General features: G+C 32.6%; 1 protein-coding gene across 9 annotated transcripts in view; it reads left to right on the forward strand.

Moving 5' to 3' along the window:
• sick (sickie) overlaps positions 1-21,044 on the forward strand; it is a 254,751-nt gene that overhangs the window by 214,354 nt on the left and 19,353 nt on the right. The window lies entirely within an intron of this gene.

Genomic DNA, 21,044 nt, shown 5'->3' on the forward strand with positions numbered 1-21,044 from the left:
ACACTCCTAAAGTTATTTTCTTATTATCTATGTTGATTTTGATTGTTGTAACTAAATCAATAGTAGCTGCAACGGTATTTGACTTCGGTCGGAAACCATACTGTTTTTCAAAGAGAATTTTTTTTGATTCAAGGAACTCATAAAGGCGATTATGCAAAATTTTTTCGAAAACTTTAGATAAAATCGGTAGTACAGATATAGGGCGATAATTTCCAGGGTCTAGTTTACTTCCTGTTTCATATATAGGATTAATTTTAGCAATTTTTAAAGAGTCTGGAAATTTTCCTTCTTCAAAGCAGCTGTTGATGCATTTTGTCAGTTTCTCAGCCAACAAGTCTTTTACACATTTAACCACCTTAGTACTAATTCCATCTATACCAGTACTTGTGTTTGAATTAAAGTTATTGATTATTTTAAGGACCTCGTTCAGAGTAGCAGGTTTTAGTTTACTTAATACGTTATCATCATTGAGTTGGGTATGGTTAAATGTATTACTTTGTTCCACATAAGATATATTATTTCGGTTTGTGATCGGGAATTTACTTGCCAGCTCAGCACCTATTTTCGAGAAAAAAGCGTTAAAACATTCGCATATTTGTTTTGTGTCAGTGATTTCACCTGTAGAGGTATTAAGCTTTAGAGGAATTTGGTTACTTTTTGTTTTATTGCTAGTTAAATTGTTTATGAGTTGCCACATCTTTAGAAGATTATTCTCACATTTTTTAAAAGCTTCGTAATAATGTTTACTTTTGGTGTTCTGAATAAATTCGTGCGTTGTACTTTGTTGCTGTAAAAAGTCGATTTTCAATTTTTCATTATTAATTATTCATATATTAGTAATAGATTTTATAAATATTCCAACAAAGAAAAGTTTTTTACAACTTATATGAATACTAGTGGGCCCGGACGCGGCTACACCCGCGGAAATATAAGCCTAAATAATTAAAATAAGTTAAAAAATAATAATAAGTGAGATTTATTATTAGAAAAAATATCTGAGTTACCGAAATGAACAAACAAAAGAAGTAAAAGTAACTAAAGGAAATTCTTATACATATATGATTGTTATCATAGATTGATTGATTTCTCGAAATATGGCGTTTCGAGCGTGCCAGTTGAGCACAATTCATTTCGCCAATGTCACGTTGTATGGAAAACACACGAAGGAAATTGACCGGTAATAAAAAAGATAAATATACACAATTATAGAATACATGTAAAAAAAAGAGATCCTGTGTATTGTTATCATATATAATGTTTTGTAATTGACATTTGACACTTGTCATTGATTTGGCGTTTAAAATATCCGTCTATGATTTGGTAGTTAAGTAATGGATTACTATAGAATTATGATTATATTTAATAGATTAATAAAGGTAATAGTAATTAAATAATAAATAATACATATATGATAATTACAATAAATAATATATTATAATTGATAATGGATACTTGTCTAGGATTTGTAGTTTGATACATCTGCCTATGATTTGCTGGCTGGTGATATAAAACAATGGAATTACGATAATATTTGACTTATAATATTATTGTAAATGTATTATATATCCTCGGCTATCTTAATTATAAATGTTAATAGATTTATCATCAATATAATCAAATATTACTGTGATTGCAAATGTGGTAAGTATAGTACAGGTAAATTATATGTAATTACACTGGGCTGGAGCAGTGAAAGGCGAGTGCAAAATGCAAATTACATCCCGGGAATAGAAATGAATGTCCATTATCTTTTTGGGCTTTTTTCTTTAAGTTTTAATTTAGTTCTCTTTTGCCATTCAAATTGCATGGAAATAGGTTTTGTGATAAATAAACAGAAATTATTAATAGTAACGAGTAATTTTATTTGACGAAAATCAGAAAATATACACATATTGAGTTGAGTAGCGGGACTCAACATTGAGCTTTGCCTTGTTACCAGAGCAACGAAAGGAAAATATTAATAAATTATTATTTTCTATTATTCATTCCCCCAATGGAAATCGAACCCATAAGCTTTACGTTTGCAGTCACACGCTTATGCCCCTGTGGCCTCAAATACATACATATGTATTATATATAAATATTCAACGTATAATATTTAATGCGCTCTCCTAACCTAATTCCAATCAATCACAGACCTTCTCCTCACATTGACTTTTCCTTATTTTATCAGTGAAAACATTGTGAATTTTGTTCGGCCCTCATCTTTCTTGGGTTTGAACGTATATATTTGATGAGTTTTAGAACTTCACACTTAAATTCTAGCTTCTGATCCAAATTGAACTCCCGGACAGCAGGTATTAGAGAATTGAAGAAGGATCTGTCCTCGTCTTCTCCAGAATGATGGAAATCGGGCAAGCTGGTGACTAGGTTTGGGGTATCAACGAATTCGATATTCGCTCTCTTCTCAGTTCTCTGCCTTTTAACACTGACTATAGTAGGTTCGTCGTCACTTTGACACGATAATTCAGTGTTTTTTGTTTTGCCAGTTTTTTTGTCTTCGTCCGACGACTCATCGTCGGTCTGTTCGTTCGTCTGTCCCAGGTATCTACTGTTGAGGAATGTTAGGTGTTTCGCGTACATGTACTCTCGTTGGCCCGACTTCCGCTTCAGATTTCTGACGTAGGCGTCCCGGATGTTGCGCCATTTGCTATGCAACTTGCGAACTGAAACAATTATCACACGTTATAAGCATTGTTATAACTAATTCCTTGAAGTCGATTACACATTGCTTATAATGACATAGTGGTTAGGAAATTGCATTAAGTTGCGTGAATACAGGTTCAGATCAAAGCTCATTTCACCGAGCACAGCTTTCCTAAACAGCTGTCTGCCTTGCTTGTATTATAGTATAGGGTGTGACAGCGACCGTAGTTGGCTCAGCCAGTAAGATATGAGCTCCTAATTAGCTTTGTTGGGAACTCTCTTATAATTTAATTAACTCTTTAGATATTGTGTAGAAAGTTCATTATTATAATACAATAGATAGTGTTTCCGTCTTCTGACTTTATAAATTGTATAAATATTATATAGAAATTGTTAATTAGTGTATTGAAATATTCAACAGGTGGTGCACTTTGCATTCATTGTATACCCATTTTTAAAGTTTTTTTGACTGAACGAAGAAGTTTAGTTAGTCGAGTTCAATAACTAACAAATTGTCCGAATAAATGTACTCGTATATTAAATACAAGAAAGAATTAAAAGAAAAATGTTGTAAGACAGCGTGAGAAGTCATGATAGAAACAGTTGGTGGAATTTAAAACGTTGCATTAATCATTGTAATTAAGTTTTATGGTAAATGTTTAAACTTTCAAAATGCAAATTACATCCCGGGAATAGAAATGAATGTCCATTATCTTTTTGGGCTTTTTTCTTTAAGTTTTAATTTAGTTCTCTTTTGCCATTCAAATTGCATGGAAATAGGTTTTGTGATAAATAAACAGAAATTATTAATAGTAACGAGTAATTTTATTTGACGAAAATCAGAAAATATACACATATTGAGTTGAGTAGCGGGACTCAACATTGAGCTTTGCCTTGTTACCAGAGCAACGAAAGGAAAATATTAATAAATTATTATTTTCTATTATTCATTCCCCCAATGGAAATCGAACCCATAAGCTTTACGTTTGCAGTCACACGCTTATGCCCCTGTGGCCTCAAATACATACATATGTATTATATATAAATATTCAACGTATAATATTTAATGCGCTCTCCTAACCTAATTCCAATCAATCACAGACCTTCTCCTCACATTGACTTTTCCTTATTTTATCAGTGAAAACATTGTGAATTTTGTTCGGCCCTCATCTTTCTTGGGTTTGAACGTATATATTTGATGAGTTTTAGAACTTCACACTTAAATTCTAGCTTCTGATCCAAATTGAACTCCCGGACAGCAGGTAATAGAGAATTGAAGAAGGATCTGTCCTCGTCTTCTCCAGAATGATGGAAATCGGGCAAGCTGGTGACTAGGTTTGGGGTATCAACGAATTCGATATTCGCTCTCTTCTCAGTTCTCTGCCTTTTAACACTGACTATAGTAGGTTCGTCGTCACTTTGACACGATAATTCAGTGTTTTTTGTTTTGCCAGTTTTTTTGTCTTCGTCCGACGACTCATCGTCGGTCTGTTCGTTCGTCTGTCCCAGGTATCTACTGTTGAGGAATGTTAGGTGTTTCGCGTACATGTACTCTCGTTGGCCCGACTTCCGCTTCAGATTTCTGACGTAGGCGTCCCGGATGTTGCGCCATTTGCTATGCAACTTGCGAACTGAAACAATTATCACACGTTATAAGCATTGTTATAACTAATTCCTTGAAGTCGATTACACATTGCTTATAATGACATAGTGGTTAGGAAATTGCATTAAGTTGCGTGAATACAGGTTCAGATCAAAGCTCATTTCACCGAGCACAGCTTTCCTAAACAGCTGTCTGCCTTGCTTGTATTATAGTATAGGGTGTGACAGCGACCGTAGTTGGCTCAGCCAGTAAGATATGAGCTCCTAATTAGCTTTGTTGGGAACTCTCTTATAATTTAATTAACTCTTTAGATATTGTGTAGAAAGTTCATTATTATAATACAATAGATAGTGTTTCCGTCTTCTGACTTTATAAATTGTATAAATATTATATAGAAATTGTTAATTAGTGTATTGAAATATTCAACAGGTGGTGCACTTTGCATTCATTGTATACCCATTTTTAAAGTTTTTTTGACTGAACGAAGAAGTTTAGTTAGTCGAGTTCAATAACTAACAAATTGTCCGAATAAATGTACTCGTATATTAAATACAAGAAAGAATTAAAAGAAAAATGTTGTAAGACAGCGTGAGAAGTCATGATAGAAACAGTTGGTGGAATTTAAAACGTTGCATTAATCATTGTAATTAAGTTTTATGGTAAATGTTTAAACTTTCAAAATGCAAATTACATCCCGGGAATAGAAATGAATGTCCATTATCTTTTTGGGCTTTTTTCTTTAAGTTTTAATTTAGTTCTCTTTTGCCATTCAAATTGCATGGAAATAGGTTTTGTGATAAATAAACAGAAATTATTAATAGTAACGAGTAATTTTATTTGACGAAAATCAGAAAATATACACATATTGAGTTGAGTAGCGGGACTCAACATTGAGCTTTGCCTTGTTACCAGAGCAACGAAAGGAAAATATTAATAAATTATTATTTTCTATTATTCATTCCCCCAATGGAAATCGAACCCATAAGCTTTACGTTTGCAGTCACACGCTTATGCCCCTGTGGCCTCAAATACATACATATGTATTATATATAAATATTCAACGTATAATATTTAATGCGCTCTCCTAACCTAATTCCAATCAATCACAGACCTTCTCCTCACATTGACTTTTCCTTATTTTATCAGTGAAAACATTGTGAATTTTGTTCGGCCCTCATCTTTCTTGGGTTTGAACGTATATATTTGATGAGTTTTAGAACTTCACACTTAAATTCTAGCTTCTGATCCAAATTGAACTCCCGGACAGCAGGTAATAGAGAATTGAAGAAGGATCTGTCCTCGTCTTCTCCAGAATGATGGAAATCGGGCAAGCTGGTGACTAGGTTTGGGGTATCAACGAATTCGATATTCGCTCTCTTCTCAGTTCTCTGCCTTTTAACACTGACTATAGTAGGTTCGTCGTCACTTTGACACGATAATTCAGTGTTTTTTGTTTTGCCAGTTTTTTTGTCTTCGTCCGACGACTCATCGTCGGTCTGTTCGTTCGTCTGTCCCAGGTATCTACTGTTGAGGAATGTTAGGTGTTTCGCGTACATGTACTCTCGTTGGCCCGACTTCCGCTTCAGATTTCTGACGTAGGCGTCCCGGATGTTGCGCCATTTGCTATGCAACTTGCGAACTGAAACAATTATCACACGTTATAAGCATTGTTATAACTAATTCCTTGAAGTCGATTACACATTGCTTATAATGACATAGTGGTTAGGAAATTGCATTAAGTTGCGTGAATACAGGTTCAGATCAAAGCTCATTTCACCGAGCACAGCTTTCCTAAACAGCTGTCTGCCTTGCTTGTATTATAGTATAGGGTGTGACAGCGACCGTAGTTGGCTCAGCCAGTAAGATATGAGCTCCTAATTAGCTTTGTTGGGAACTCTCTTATAATTTAATTAACTCTTTAGATATTGTGTAGAAAGTTCATTATTATAATACAATAGATAGTGTTTCCGTCTTCTGACTTTATAAATTGTATAAATATTATATAGAAATTGTTAATTAGTGTATTGAAATATTCAACAGGTGGTGCACTTTGCATTCATTGTATACCCATTTTTAAAGTTTTTTTGACTGAACGAAGAAGTTTAGTTAGTCGAGTTCAATAACTAACAAATTGTCCGAATAAATGTACTCGTATATTAAATACAAGAAAGAATTAAAAGAAAAATGTTGTAAGACAGCGTGAGAAGTCATGATAGAAACAGTTGGTGGAATTTAAAACGTTGCATTAATCATTGTAATTAAGTTTTATGGTAAATGTTTAAACTTTCAAAATGCAAATTACATCCCGGGAATAGAAATGAATGTCCATTATCTTTTTGGGCTTTTTTCTTTAAGTTTTAATTTAGTTCTCTTTTGCCATTCAAATTGCATGGAAATAGGTTTTGTGATAAATAAACAGAAATTATTAATAGTAACGAGTAATTTTATTTGACGAAAATCAGAAAATATACACATATTGAGTTGAGTAGCGGGACTCAACATTGAGCTTTGCCTTGTTACCAGAGCAACGAAAGGAAAATATTAATAAATTATTATTTTCTATTATTCATTCCCCCAATGGAAATCGAACCCATAAGCTTTACGTTTGCAGTCACACGCTTATGCCCCTGTGGCCTCAAATACATACATATGTATTATATATAAATATTCAACGTATAATATTTAATGCGCTCTCCTAACCTAATTCCAATCAATCACAGACCTTCTCCTCACATTGACTTTTCCTTATTTTATCAGTGAAAACATTGTGAATTTTGTTCGGCCCTCATCTTTCTTGGGTTTGAACGTATATATTTGATGAGTTTTAGAACTTCACACTTAAATTCTAGCTTCTGATCCAAATTGAACTCCCGGACAGCAGGTAATAGAGAATTGAAGAAGGATCTGTCCTCGTCTTCTCCAGAATGATGGAAATCGGGCAAGCTGGTGACTAGGTTTGGGGTATCAACGAATTCGATATTCGCTCTCTTCTCAGTTCTCTGCCTTTTAACACTGACTATAGTAGGTTCGTCGTCACTTTGACACGATAATTCAGTGTTTTTTGTTTTGCCAGTTTTTTTGTCTTCGTCCGACGACTCATCGTCGGTCTGTTCGTTCGTCTGTCCCAGGTATCTACTGTTGAGGAATGTTAGGTGTTTCGCGTACATGTACTCTCGTTGGCCCGACTTCCGCTTCAGATTTCTGACGTAGGCGTCCCGGATGTTGCGCCATTTGCTATGCAACTTGCGAACTGAAACAATTATCACACGTTATAAGCATTGTTATAACTAATTCCTTGAAGTCGATTACACATTGCTTATAATGACATAGTGGTTAGGAAATTGCATTAAGTTGCGTGAATACAGGTTCAGATCAAAGCTCATTTCACCGAGCACAGCTTTCCTAAACAGCTGTCTGCCTTGCTTGTATTATAGTATAGGGTGTGACAGCGACCGTAGTTGGCTCAGCCAGTAAGATATGAGCTCCTAATTAGCTTTGTTGGGAACTCTCTTATAATTTAATTAACTCTTTAGATATTGTGTAGAAAGTTCATTATTATAATACAATAGATAGTGTTTCCGTCTTCTGACTTTATAAATTGTATAAATATTATATAGAAATTGTTAATTAGTGTATTGAAATATTCAACAGGTGGTGCACTTTGCATTCATTGTATACCCATTTTTAAAGTTTTTTTGACTGAACGAAGAAGTTTAGTTAGTCGAGTTCAATAACTAACAAATTGTCCGAATAAATGTACTCGTATATTAAATACAAGAAAGAATTAAAAGAAAAATGTTGTAAGACAGCGTGAGAAGTCATGATAGAAACAGTTGGTGGAATTTAAAACGTTGCATTAATCATTGTAATTAAGTTTTATGGTAAATGTTTAAACTTTCAAAATGCAAATTACATCCCGGGAATAGAAATGAATGTCCATTATCTTTTTGGGCTTTTTTCTTTAAGTTTTAATTTAGTTCTCTTTTGCCATTCAAATTGCATGGAAATAGGTTTTGTGATAAATAAACAGAAATTATTAATAGTAACGAGTAATTTTATTTGACGAAAATCAGAAAATATACACATATTGAGTTGAGTAGCGGGACTCAACATTGAGCTTTGCCTTGTTACCAGAGCAACGAAAGGAAAATATTAATAAATTATTATTTTCTATTATTCATTCCCCCAATGGAAATCGAACCCATAAGCTTTACGTTTGCAGTCACACGCTTATGCCCCTGTGGCCTCAAATACATACATATGTATTATATATAAATATTCAACGTATAATATTTAATGCGCTCTCCTAACCTAATTCCAATCAATCACAGACCTTCTCCTCACATTGACTTTTCCTTATTTTATCAGTGAAAACATTGTGAATTTTGTTCGGCCCTCATCTTTCTTGGGTTTGAACGTATATATTTGATGAGTTTTAGAACTTCACACTTAAATTCTAGCTTCTGATCCAAATTGAACTCCCGGACAGCAGGTAATAGAGAATTGAAGAAGGATCTGTCCTCGTCTTCTCCAGAATGATGGAAATCGGGCAAGCTGGTGACTAGGTTTGGGGTATCAACGAATTCGATATTCGCTCTCTTCTCAGTTCTCTGCCTTTTAACACTGACTATAGTAGGTTCGTCGTCACTTTGACACGATAATTCAGTGTTTTTTGTTTTGCCAGTTTTTTTGTCTTCGTCCGACGACTCATCGTCGGTCTGTTCGTTCGTCTGTCCCAGGTATCTACTGTTGAGGAATGTTAGGTGTTTCGCGTACATGTACTCTCGTTGGCCCGACTTCCGCTTCAGATTTCTGACGTAGGCGTCCCGGATGTTGCGCCATTTGCTATGCAACTTGCGAACTGAAACAATTATCACACGTTATAAGCATTGTTATAACTAATTCCTTGAAGTCGATTACACATTGCTTATAATGACATAGTGGTTAGGAAATTGCATTAAGTTGCGTGAATACAGGTTCAGATCAAAGCTCATTTCACCGAGCACAGCTTTCCTAAACAGCTGTCTGCCTTGCTTGTATTATAGTATAGGGTGTGACAGCGACCGTAGTTGGCTCAGCCAGTAAGATATGAGCTCCTAATTAGCTTTGTTGGGAACTCTCTTATAATTTAATTAACTCTTTAGATATTGTGTAGAAAGTTCATTATTATAATACAATAGATAGTGTTTCCGTCTTCTGACTTTATAAATTGTATAAATATTATATAGAAATTGTTAATTAGTGTATTGAAATATTCAACAGGTGGTGCACTTTGCATTCATTGTATACCCATTTTTAAAGTTTTTTTGACTGAACGAAGAAGTTTAGTTAGTCGAGTTCAATAACTAACAAATTGTCCGAATAAATGTACTCGTATATTAAATACAAGAAAGAATTAAAAGAAAAATGTTGTAAGACAGCGTGAGAAGTCATGATAGAAACAGTTGGTGGAATTTAAAACGTTGCATTAATCATTGTAATTAAGTTTTATGGTAAATGTTTAAACTTTCAAAATGCAAATTACATCCCGGGAATAGAAATGAATGTCCATTATCTTTTTGGGCTTTTTTCTTTAAGTTTTAATTTAGTTCTCTTTTGCCATTCAAATTGCATGGAAATAGGTTTTGTGATAAATAAACAGAAATTATTAATAGTAACGAGTAATTTTATTTGACGAAAATCAGAAAATATACACATATTGAGTTGAGTAGCGGGACTCAACATTGAGCTTTGCCTTGTTACCAGAGCAACGAAAGGAAAATATTAATAAATTATTATTTTCTATTATTCATTCCCCCAATGGAAATCGAACCCATAAGCTTTACGTTTGCAGTCACACGCTTATGCCCCTGTGGCCTCAAATACATACATATGTATTATATATAAATATTCAACGTATAATATTTAATGCGCTCTCCTAACCTAATTCCAATCAATCACAGACCTTCTCCTCACATTGACTTTTCCTTATTTTATCAGTGAAAACATTGTGAATTTTGTTCGGCCCTCATCTTTCTTGGGTTTGAACGTATATATTTGATGAGTTTTAGAACTTCACACTTAAATTCTAGCTTCTGATCCAAATTGAACTCCCGGACAGCAGGTAATAGAGAATTGAAGAAGGATCTGTCCTCGTCTTCTCCAGAATGATGGAAATCGGGCAAGCTGGTGACTAGGTTTGGGGTATCAACGAATTCGATATTCGCTCTCTTCTCAGTTCTCTGCCTTTTAACACTGACTATAGTAGGTTCGTCGTCACTTTGACACGATAATTCAGTGTTTTTTGTTTTGCCAGTTTTTTTGTCTTCGTCCGACGACTCATCGTCGGTCTGTTCGTTCGTCTGTCCCAGGTATCTACTGTTGAGGAATGTTAGGTGTTTCGCGTACATGTACTCTCGTTGGCCCGACTTCCGCTTCAGATTTCTGACGTAGGCGTCCCGGATGTTGCGCCATTTGCTATGCAACTTGCGAACTGAAACAATTATCACACGTTATAAGCATTGTTATAACTAATTCCTTGAAGTCGATTACACATTGCTTATAATGACATAGTGGTTAGGAAATTGCATTAAGTTGCGTGAATACAGGTTCAGATCAAAGCTCATTTCACCGAGCACAGCTTTCCTAAACAGCTGTCTGCCTTGCTTGTATTATAGTATAGGGTGTGACAGCGACCGTAGTTGGCTCAGCCAGTAAGATATGAGCTCCTAATTAGCTTTGTTGGGAACTCTCTTATAATTTAATTAACTCTTTAGATATTGTGTAGAAAGTTCATTATTATAATACAATAGATAGTGTTTCCGTCTTCTGACTTTATAAATTGTATAAATATTATATAGAAATTGTTAATTAGTGTATTGAAATATTCAACAGGTGGTGCACTTTGCATTCATTGTATACCCATTTTTAAAGTTTTTTTGACTGAACGAAGAAGTTTAGTTAGTCGAGTTCAATAACTAACAAATTGTCCGAATAAATGTACTCGTATATTAAATACAAGAAAGAATTAAAAGAAAAATGTTGTAAGACAGCGTGAGAAGTCATGATAGAAACAGTTGGTGGAATTTAAAACGTTGCATTAATCATTGTAATTAAGTTTTATGGTAAATGTTTAAACTTTCAAAATGCAAATTACATCCCGGGAATAGAAATGAATGTCCATTATCTTTTTGGGCTTTTTTCTTTAAGTTTTAATTTAGTTCTCTTTTGCCATTCAAATTGCATGGAAATAGGTTTTGTGATAAATAAACAGAAATTATTAATAGTAACGAGTAATTTTATTTGACGAAAATCAGAAAATATACACATATTGAGTTGAGTAGCGGGACTCAACATTGAGCTTTGCCTTGTTACCAGAGCAACGAAAGGAAAATATTAATAAATTATTATTTTCTATTATTCATTCCCCCAATGGAAATCGAACCCATAAGCTTTACGTTTGCAGTCACACGCTTATGCCCCTGTGGCCTCAAATACATACATATGTATTATATATAAATATTCAACGTATAATATTTAATGCGCTCTCCTAACCTAATTCCAATCAATCACAGACCTTCTCCTCACATTGACTTTTCCTTATTTTATCAGTGAAAACATTGTGAATTTTGTTCGGCCCTCATCTTTCTTGGGTTTGAACGTATATATTTGATGAGTTTTAGAACTTCACACTTAAATTCTAGCTTCTGATCCAAATTGAACTCCCGGACAGCAGGTAATAGAGAATTGAAGAAGGATCTGTCCTCGTCTTCTCCAGAATGATGGAAATCGGGCAAGCTGGTGACTAGGTTTGGGGTATCAACGAATTCGATATTCGCTCTCTTCTCAGTTCTCGGCCTTTTAACACTGACTATAGTAGGTTCGTCGTCACTTTGACACGATAATTCAGTGTTTTTTGTTTTGCCAGTTATTTTGTCTTCGTCCGACGACTCATCGTCGGTCTGTTCGTTCGTCTGTCCCAGGTATCTACTGTTGAGGAATGTTAGGTGTTTCGCGTACATGTACTCTCGTTGGCCCGACTTCCGCTTCAGATTTCTGACGTAGGCGTCCCGGATGTTGCGCCATTTGCTATGCAACTTGCGAACTGAAACAATTATCACACGTTATAAGCATTGTTATAACTAATTCCTTGAAGTCGATTACACATTGCTTATAATGACATAGTGGTTAGGAAATTGCATTAAGTTGCGTGAATACAGGTTCAGATCAAAGCTCATTTCACCGAGCACAGCTTTCCTAAACAGGTGTCTGCCTTGCTTGTATTATAGTATAGGGTGTGACAGCGACCGTAGTTGGCTCAGCCAGTAAGATATGAGCTCCTAATTAGCTTTGTTGGGAACTCTCTTATAATTTAATTAACTCTTTAGATATTGTGTAGAAAGTTCATTATTATAATACAATAGATAGTGTTTCCGTCTTCTGACTTTATAAATTGTATAAATATTATATAGAAATTGTTAATTAGTGTATTGAAATATTCAACAGGTGGTGCACTTTGCATTCATTGTATACCCATTTTTAAAGTTTTTTTGACTGAACGAAGAAGTTTAGTTAGTCGAGTTCAATAACTAACAAATTGTCCGAATAAATGTACTCGTATATTAAATACAAGAAAGAATTAAAAGAAAAATGTTGTAAGACAGCGTGAGAAGTCATGATAGAAACAGTTGGTGGAATTTAAAACGTTGCATTAATCATTGTAATTAAGTTTTATGGTAAATGTTTAAACTTTCAAAATGCAAATTACATCCCGGGAATAGAAATGAATGTCCATTATCTTTTTGGGCTTTTTTCTTTAAGTTTTAATTTAGTTCTCTTTTGCCATTCAAATTGCATGGAAATAGGTTTTGTGATAAATAAACAGAAATTATTAATAGTAACGAGTAATTTTATTTGACGAAAATCAGAAAATATACACATATTGAGTTGAGTAGCGGGACTCAACATTGAGCTTTGCCTTGTTACCAGAGCAACGAAAGGAAAATATTAATAAATTATTATTTTCTATTATTCATTCCCCCAATGGAAATCGAACCCATAAGCTTTACGTTTGCAGTCACACGCTTATGCCCCTGTGCCCTCAAATACATACATATGTATTATATATAAATATTCAACGTATAATATTTAATGCGCTCTCCTAACCTAATTCCAATCAATCACAGACCTTCTCCTCACATTGACTTTTCCTTATTTTATCAGTGAAAACATTGTGAATTTTGTTCGGCCCTCATCTTTCTTGGGTTTGAACGTATATATTTGATGAGTTTTAGAACTTCACACCTAAATTCTAGCTTCTGATCCAAATTGAACCCCCGGACAGCAGGTAATAGAGAATTGAAGAAGGATTTGTCCTCGTCTTCTCCAGAATGATGGAAATCGGGCAAGCTGGTGACTAGGTTTGGGGTATCAACGAATTCGATATTCGCTCTCTTCTCAGTTCTCTGCCTTTTAACACTGACTATAGTAGGTTCGTCGTCACTTTGACACGATAGTTCAGTGTTTTTTGTTTTGCCAGTTATTTTGTCTTCGTCCGACGACTCATCGTCGGTCTGTTCGTTCGTCTGTCCCAGGTATCTACTGTTGAGGAATGTTAGGTGTTTCGCGTACATGTACTCTCGTTGGCCCGACTTCCGCTTCAGATTTCTGACGTAGGCGTCCCGGATGTTGCACCATTTGCTATGCAACTTGCGAACTGAAACAATTATCACACGTTATAAGCATTGTTATAACTAATTCCTTGAAGTCGATTAAGATTTTTTTAGTTACATAACTATTAATTAGATAATAATAGTAATCGAAGTATAGTTGTATTTTAATCTAAGCAAGTGTTGCATTACTAATTATAAGAGATAATAATTAAATTTCTTTACAGAAAGTCGTCTCCTTAATTGAAACTGCATGTAAAATAGAGTTTGAAAGGAAAAAAAGAATAGAATATTGAACAGAGACGAAAATAGTTAATGTAAACACAACATTAACATTCAAAATACTTTAAATAATAGTTTTTTATTAGTTGTTTAACATTTTATTGTTAATTAGCTACTAAATACAAGAAACTATTCTTAAAATGTCCCATTTCTGTCGCTTTTCCCTTTTTCTCGCAATACTCATAAACTACAGCTGTATAATGTGAAACACGTTTATATGACTCATATTAATTTTACGACGTAACCGTTTCTTGAAATACTTATGCCAGCATTCATTAACTTAATAGAAAAATTTATTTACCTGCTTTACTAACTTAAACTTTATATATAGAGGATATATATAATATTTTATTAGCAAAAGATATTTCTTTTGAACATCATTATTGCCCATACTGTTACTTATTAACATGGCGACAGAAGATCTAGATCAACTTGAGCTTGTTCCGCTATTGATGCTATAGATTTACCAGAGTAGAATAGACTGGTATCATCAGCATATAGTGTTAAGTCACCCTTCAAGCCTGCTTTATGGATGTCATTTATATACACCAGAAAAAGCAAGGGGCCGAGGACTGATCCTTGGGGAACGCCATAGGTTATCAGCTGGGGTGTACTTTGAACTCTATCTATTCTCACAATTTGGTATCTGTTTGAAAGGTACGATTCAAATATTTTATAAGCAGATCCTGCAATTCCTAGACTTTTTAACTTAGTTAAGAGTTTTTCATGGCTCACGGTGTCAAAAGCTTTTTTCAAGTCTATGAACACTCCTAAAGTTATTTTCTTATTATCTATGTTGATTTTGATTGTTGTAACTAAATCAATAGTAGCTGCAACGGTATTTGACTTCGGTCGGAAACCATACTGTTTTTCAAAGAGAATTTTTTTTGATTCAAGGAACTCATAAAGGCGATTATGCAAAATTTTTTCGAAAACTTTAGATAAAATCGGTAGTACAGATATAGGGCGATAATTTCCAGGGTCTAGTTTACTTCCTGTTTCATATATAGGATTAATTTTAGCAATTTTTAAAGAGTCTGGAAATTTTCCTTCTTCAAAGCAGCTGTTGATGCATTTTGTCAGTTTCTCAGCCAACAAGTCTTTTACACATTTAACCACCTTAGTACTAATTCCATCTATACCAGTACTTGTGTTTGAATTAAAGTTATTGATTATTTTAAGGACCTCGTTCAGAGTAGCAGGTTTTAGTTTACTTAATACGTTATCATCATTGAGTTGGGTATGGTTAAATGTATTACTTTGTTCCACATAAGATATATTATTTCGGTTTGTGATCGGGAATTTACTTGCCAGCTCAGCACCTATTTTCGAGAAAAAAGCGTTAAAACATTCGCATATTTGTTTTGTGTCAGTGATTTCACCTGTAGAGGTATTAAGCTTTAGAGGAATTTGGTTACTTTTTGTTTTATTGCTAGTTAAATTGTTTATGAGTTGCCACATCTTTAGAAGATTATTCTCACATTTTTTAAAAGCTTCGTAATAATGTTTACTTTTGGTGTTCTGAATAAATTCGTGCGTTGTACTTTGTTGCTGTAAAAAGTCGATTTTCAATTTTTCATTATTAATTATTCATATATTAGTAATAGATTTTATAAATATTCCAACAAAGAAAAGTTTTTTACAACTTATATGAATACTAGTGGGCCCGGACGCGGCTACACCCGCGGAAATATAAGCCTAAATAATTAAAATAAGTTAAAAAATAATAATAAGTGAGATTTATTATTAGAAAAAATATCTGAGTTACCGAAATGAACAAACAAAAGAAGTAAAAGTAACTAAAGGAAATTCTTATACATATATGATTGTTATCATAGATTGATTGATTTCTCGAAATATGGCGTTTCGAGCGTGCCAGTTGAGCACAATTCATTTCGCCAATGTCACGTTGTATGGAAAACACACGAAGGAAATTGACCGGTAATAAAAAAGATAAATATACACAATTATAGAATACATGTAAAAAAAAGAGATCCTGTGTATTGTTATCATATATAATGTTTTGTAATTGACATTTGACACTTGTCATTGATTTGGCGTTTAAAATATCCGTCTATGATTTGGTAGTTAAGTAATGGATTACTATAGAATTATGATTATATTTAATAGATTAATAAAGGTAATAGTAATTAAATAATAAATAATACATATATGATAATTACAATAAATAATATATTATAATTGATAATGGATACTTGTCTAGGATTTGTAGTTTGATACATCTGCCTATGATTTGCTGGCTGGTGATATAAAACAATGGAATTACGATAATATTTGACTTATAATATTATTGTAAATGTATTATATATCCTCGGCTATCTTAATTATAAATGTTAATAGATTTATCATCAATATAATCAAATATTACTGTGATTGCAAATGTGGTAAGTATAGTACAGGTAAATTATATGTAATTACACTGGGCTGGAGCAGTGAAAGGCGAGTGTTAGTACTGTAAAGGGATCCCTTAAGCCTACAGATGTGGTCACAAGTCCACGGCACTGCTCCAAGCTTCAGATCATTTAAAAGGTAGAATAACATTACTTATAGCTACCAACTGCTTCTGATGTTTGATCGATACGACAATCCTATTATTCATTTAGACAATTATTCTAATTTATCATTATTTATTATATCTACTATCATGATTCTAACATCAGAAGTGGGATCAGCTCACTCTCACTCCCACTTTCAAGTGAAATGATATCCTGACACTTCAAAGTTTTAATGTTTTGTAATTGTGTAATATGTAAATTACAATGAAATCGTAGTAAAAGGAAGATAATAAAAAAGGAGATGGATTGACTTTGTTTGTGGCTAAATTGTCTGGCTCTATGTTTAAAGTTAAACAGTCAAATCATATTCGAAGTGATGGAATCAATCATACAACATTAATTTACTAAAGTTAATTTTTAATTCAATAATAAAAAAAGGTAAGTAATGTGTGATAGATCCTGCAGTAAGTTGTATAGGAAAAGATTATTAGTTACAGTTTGAAGTATACATGTTAACAATTGTAATTATATTATATTATTTTTATTGTTGAAATGGCATCTTACAAAAGCAATGTTAAAACTATACCTGAAGTATTATTAGTGTTATATAGTATTATTATAACTCATTAAGAAAAAAAGACATTATAAGAATTTTAATTCTAGTTGTTCTAAAGCACCTTAAAATTTTAAAGTAATTCAAAGAAACAACTATTATATTTATCATTTAAAATAAAACCCTCATAAGATTATTTATTATAGGAAGTCAGAACTAAAGTATCCATATGTTAACACATTCTCAATACCAGATTTACATGATATTTTAATGAATAGAAATGTTAAAATACTAATATTGAAATAGTGAAAGATTTATATTTATTGGAAACCATTTAGAATTTGCATTAATATTACTTCTATTTGGAAAAATTGTTACAACATAGCATTATATTTGTTTTAAAATCAGAAACATTAAGTATAGCGAATTTCAAGTAAAAATAAGAATAAATTTCCCTTTTCAATATGAATATTATTAATATTATATTTGAATTATATGATTGGTGACATTTAATTTTCATAAAGTTTAATTAATATTGATTTTATACATTTTTAATCTGAAAATATTACCAAATTATATAAAAGGTTTGCTGTACTATTAGGTTACTTAATTATTATTTGTTATTACAATACAACATGACAAAGTAAATTATGCTATGTCTTACATAATGGTTTAATCAGTTTGTGTGTAGTATTTCAGCAGTCTTTTTATTCAAAGAATATTATAATTTTTCAGATACTTTCTATCAACATACAGAAAGTATTTATTAAAAAATATTTTAATATCAACTTTTTAAATTATGACTTAAAATAATGTAATAATGTTAATTGTTGTCTTTAATTATGTTTTTCAGCTACTTTGAATTTCTGTAGTGACAAACTTAGATTATATTATTTATTCATATATATGTAATTCCACAGGGAATAATAAAAGTTTCAATACTAATTGTGGAATTTAATTAAAAGACATGTCACATATGCCTCAGATCCATAAATGATTTGTTAACTTTTTGGAGGCAATTTATTGGAGTTAGTAACTTATCTTATTTTTTTGTTTCTGTTATGTCTGCTACTAATATTACTATACAATATGAATATATTGTTGTTGAATATATTGTTGGACAAATAAAATATTTTGTTTATTTATTCTGTAAAGATAATAGTATAGTAAGTATATGAGATCAGAAATCCAAGTTCTTATTATTGAAGATTAAGTAATTCACAAATTGAGTAATTTTAAAGTTTTCTTAGCAAACAATAGAAAATGTTTTATTTTATTAAATATCTACTTCTGGTAATTTTATTAAATAAATTGTTTGTGAGACATCTAATAGACATTTAAATAAAATGAACAATTTCGGCCTTTAGTTACAATGAATTTATCATGAACCTTAAGTAATGTTTTTGTCAATAATATTTCATTTGACATGTGTTAGGTTTACTTATTTAAATGATGCTGCTTCAGTTAACCTCTCCATGTCTAGTAATATTAAACCAATAAGATGTTTTATAGGGTTCATCAAGGGACTTTCGTAAGTCACGATTTTGTTTTACGAACTGTCAGATTTAGTAAATTAATGGAAATGAACCGAAAATCTTATTTTAGTAGTAGAGCTTTGAGAGAGGTGTGGTTAAAGACATGTAATGGTAACTTGATGAAAAATGGTAAATAGAACAAACATATCAATTGTTTAGCCGGAATATCTAAGCATAGGCATATAGCATTACTTTCACAGACTTAAGTATCATATGTAATGAACCGTCAGGTTAGCCGAACGGATTGTGAGAAATTAGGCTTTTTCATTTCAAATACGACAGTCTTTTCTTCTCTTCTCTTTCTTTTTTTGTATATTCTGATAGTCAAATCAAATGAGTTACTTTTATGTCATATTTGTATATGAAGTAAATGAATTTATCCATTTATTATATACAAATCAATGTGTTAATTAATTAAAATCTTTTATTTTACTAGCTATAAATGAATTGAGATGAGAATGACGTATTATTTAGAGGTATTAAAATAATAAAAGTTATGCAATAGGAAATAAAATAGATCTATACAGTGTTGCTAATACGATTTAACGGAATTTATTAAATATATAAAATTCATGAATCTATTCAAAATACAAATTAAAGTGTCATTACTATTGAGTAAAATGATATGTTCTGGAAAATGTGTAGTTGAAATATTGCTGTTGAAAATGCCATATTATAAAAAATATTACATTTAAAGATTACACCATTGAACTGAATTTTTATTAAATATATTTTCATATATTGTGTTATTCATATATTATATTTCATATATTATGTTATTCTTATATTATATATCTTCTTCTTCTTCTTCTTCTTCTTAATGTGCTTCTCCAATTAGTGAAGGTTGGCAGTCAACTTCGCATACTTAGTCCTGTCCCTAGCCAAATGAATCAAATCTACGGCGGTTTTAATTCCAGTCCATTCCTTGATGTTCCTTAGAAATGACTTCTTTTTACCGCCGGTTTTCATATACATTGGTATTGTTATTGGTTATATATACATTGGTTGGTTTAACGACGTTACGCGCCGGCCTAAGAACTATGTTGGATGCAAGTGCCTTGCTATATCAGTTCCTGGAGTGAGACCTCCCGGATGCCCAAGGAAGCGCTGGTTCGATGTCGTGATGCAGGACATGAGAGCCAATGGTCTAACCATCAAGGACGCAAAAGACCGTGCAAAGTGGAGTAGATTGAGTAGGAGGTCAGACCCTGGCAATAGCCGGGATTAGTGCCAGGAGGAAGAAGAAGATATTATATATACATTATGTTTTCATATCTATACTAATATAATAAAGCGGAAGAGTTTGTTTGTTTGTTTGTTTGTTTGTTTGTTTGTTTGTTTGAACGCTAAGATCTCTGGATCTACTGGATCGATTCACTATGTTTTTGTTTTGTATGAAAGCTGCATTCTTCAGAAGTGCTATAGGCTATATAACATTACATTACACATATATACTAATAAATTAAAATACTTTCTAATTTGACATGCAATTTATTCTGCCATGTTAATAACAACCGTCGTCGCTACGCGACCGCGTTCGTTACCGCGTCATTTTGATATTCATCCTTATGAAAATAAATATAATAGTCACTTTTAGCATTTCATCTAGATTGAAATTATATTTCTATAGAAATTATATTCTTATATTTCAAGCAGGCGTAGCCGCGTCTGGGTCCGCTAGTAATATATAAATATTTTATTTATCCGCTGGTCGATCACATACTTGGCATTAGCTGGTCGCACTAGCAGCGGGTGAATGCAGTTGATGTGTCTATTTATGTGACTTATGTATTTTAATATATTTTATCTATCCGCTGGTCGATCACATACTTGGCATCGGCTGGTCGCACTGGCAGCGGGTGATTGCAGTTGATGTGTCTATTTATGTGACTTATGTATTATATACTTTATCTATCCGCTGGTCGGTCGCTTATTTTTTATTCGCATTTCGCATATAATTTATCATTATTTATTATATCTACTATCATGATTCTAACACGCGCGTACTATACATTTTTCTATATTAAATAATTATTAATTTTTGCGAACAATATTAAATAAAATCTCAAATGATTAAAATTACGATTTTTTAAGTGTATAACATCGGTGTAGATAACCGAACTGAGATAAATTAATTATAAGCAGCAAATAATTATATAAAAAATAATAGTAATTCGAAAATCTATAAAAATTTACAAAATCATCAAATTCATCTGCCCGTTCGCGTCGGTCATACTATACCACTCGTAGGCTAGGTCATTT

This window comes from Heliconius melpomene, chromosome 11 (genome assembly GCF_056956725.1).
Source record: "Heliconius melpomene rosina isolate 202511_hmr_F chromosome 11, ASM5695672v1, whole genome shotgun sequence".
NCBI lineage: Eukaryota > Metazoa > Arthropoda > Insecta > Lepidoptera > Nymphalidae > Heliconius > Heliconius melpomene.